Here is a 2,608-nt window from a genome sequence, read left to right as displayed (position 1 = left end):
GAACATTTTCCTAAAGTCATAATGTTAGACACTCCGGTACAATAGGTGGCAGTATACACCTTAAACCTTAATTTGTAGTCCACAGATAAACTTCAGAAGAAGAAGAAGAAGTCTGATGGCCTCTGCACCTGAGGCCGTCAACACACACCAGCTGAAAGAGGTTGTCTTGATGAAAGTTGCCCGGTAACAAGGAATAAAAACACCCCACAGTGTCCAGAGCCAGCATCCAGTCATGATGGCTTTCTTTTGGCAGCGTGCACTGCTTGTGAGCCTGGCTGCTGCCATGTCGGTGTATGCAGGTAATATTGGAACAAAATGATGCACAAAGCTCTGTTATTGTGATCTAACTAAAGCTGTTTGAGTATCAACTTGTTTGTGTTGTGTCTCCTTCCAGACATGAAGCTGGACTGTGGAACCGACTCTGTGAGGCTGGTGTGGACGGAGGGCAGGTCCTGGGCTGATACCTCGCTCTTCCGTCTGGGTAACTGCTTCCCCACCAGCTTCTCGGCAACCGATGCTTTTTTCAGCGTGGACTTCGACGACTGTAACTTCAGGAGAATTGTGCGTAGCACCTCCACATGTGTACCTGCAAACTGAGTCCACTGTACTTCCTGCAGCTTGGTGACATTTGCGTCTCTCGTAGGTAACTGGGGATCGCTTGATGTTCACCAATGATCTGACCTACAGTTCCTCTCCTGACTCTGTGGACTTCACTCGCCCCGTTGTCTGTGAATATGAGAGGTGGGTGTTCACACTACTTCAGCTTTGAGAGTTTGGTAACATGGCAGCTGTTTAACTCTTGCTTTGTGTTGCAGGCCTGAAGACTGGTACCCGCGGCTTCATGCCCCAATTTTCACCACATTTGGTCTGGGAGATCTAGAGTTCCACTTTGGCCTCATGAATGGTGGGTGTGACGCGTGACCTCACTGGAGATGGCAGCTCTCCCAGTGACTCCTGTAGCGTAATGACTCCTCTCCTGTTTACGGCTGTAGCTGACTTCTCCGGCCCCGCTGAATCCACCACCTTTCCTCTGGGCTCCTTTATCCCGATCATGGCTAGCGTGGCGCAGGAGACCCATCAGCCCTTGCTGCTGTTTCTTGAGGAATGCGTAGCGGCTACCACACCGGAGCTGCAGCCTGGAAGCACTTTGTACCCGATAATCGCCAATGAGGGGTAATCTGGTTTCACCGTTTAGCATTTTGTTGTCCAGAAATCAGACTTGACACTTTCTTTCTCCCCCACACAGATGTCTTGTGGACAGTCTGGTATCGCCTCAAATTCGAACAAAGGCAAAATCCTCTGAGCTCCGCCTTTCCTTCAAGCCTTTAGGTTTGGTCTCGTGAAGAGGTAACGATAAATTTTGCACGTTCATTTTTAGAATCGGGGCTTTATTGGTAAAACTGGAAGCCAACTGCCCCTCAACCTCACTTCTTACTCACCAGGTGTTTATCCACTGTAAACTTGTGGCTTGGGATCCCAACGGTCAGGACAACAGCAAGAAGGCCTGTCACTATGACAACGAGCATGGGTAAAAATGTCACTGAAACATTCACAATGTTCTCTGGGTTCATCAGACTTGTGTGATGGAACCACTGACGATAATTTTCTGACTCTTCTCCGACCCTCATGAACTCAGCTGGGAGCAGTTGGACAACTCTGCATCCCGCTATCTCTGTGCCTGCTGTGACTCTGACTGCAAGTCCAGGAGGGTCAGGAGTTTAGCATCAGGTATTAGTGACTTCTGCTATATCAACTTGTCTGGTTTGACTTTTACTTAAACCTTTTAACTTTAAAACAGGGAAGCGTGGTATGGCACAAAAAGCTGTCCTTGGACCTCTGACCATCACTGATGTGAATTATTGACTGACTCTCCAGGTAATTCTTGTATTTTGCATTGAACTATATAATAATCTTTAACAACTACCTAACCTTGTCTTTTATTCTCGAACAGGAATGGATCCATTTTGCACACTGGCTCCTTCTATCTGAAATGGATTTTTATTATTGGTTTTGTAAACTTCTAAAAGTGTAATATTGCCCTTCATTTTAGATTATTATGATACAATTAAAGATGGAACTATACTTGAAAGCTCTGCTTATTCTTCTGTGTGATTGTGTTCAAGGTCCAGTATTTTTATAGAGTCTTAGTGACTGCTTGATGTACACGAGCGTTAAAGGTTGGCTTCATTTTCAAGAAGAGGGTGTATACTGTCAATGATGGTTAATTGATCCTGCGCTGCAAATAGACGTTTTAGTGATACCCTCGGATATGTTGGTCTTACAAGGCCAATCGGAACGGAGAGCGTTGTCTGAAGTGGCTTTCCATGTCTGATGGCCCGACGAAGTGGTTTTTGACTCATCGCTTGGATAAAATATGTGCCGACAACAAACGTCTATTGTTAAAGTACCACTCATACCTTTTGGGACTGAGGATGACTGTTGGGATTATGAAGCTATGGATTGGCAGACCGTGCACAACTTTCAAGCAGTTCAGGACCAGAGTGTTTAAAAAAGGTCACTAGTGATGGATGGTCAAATGCAGAGAACTGAAATCAACGCATCATCTCACTCTTCCGGTTGCCAGCTCAGCAGTGAGCATGACTTCTTC

The 2,608-nt window shown here is 46.0% G+C and overlaps 1 pseudogene; it reads left to right on the top strand.

Moving 5' to 3' along the window:
* The first annotated feature begins 235 nt into the window (after positions 1–235).
* On the top strand, positions 236–1,778 carry LOC130198465 (zona pellucida sperm-binding protein 3-like; annotated as a pseudogene).
* The last annotated feature ends 830 nt before the right edge of the window (positions 1,779–2,608 follow it).

Source organism: Pseudoliparis swirei, chromosome 8, assembly GCF_029220125.1.
Source record: "Pseudoliparis swirei isolate HS2019 ecotype Mariana Trench chromosome 8, NWPU_hadal_v1, whole genome shotgun sequence".
Taxonomy (NCBI): Eukaryota; Metazoa; Chordata; class Actinopteri; order Perciformes; family Liparidae; genus Pseudoliparis; species Pseudoliparis swirei.
This window is presented reverse-complemented; position numbering and strand designations above follow the sequence as displayed.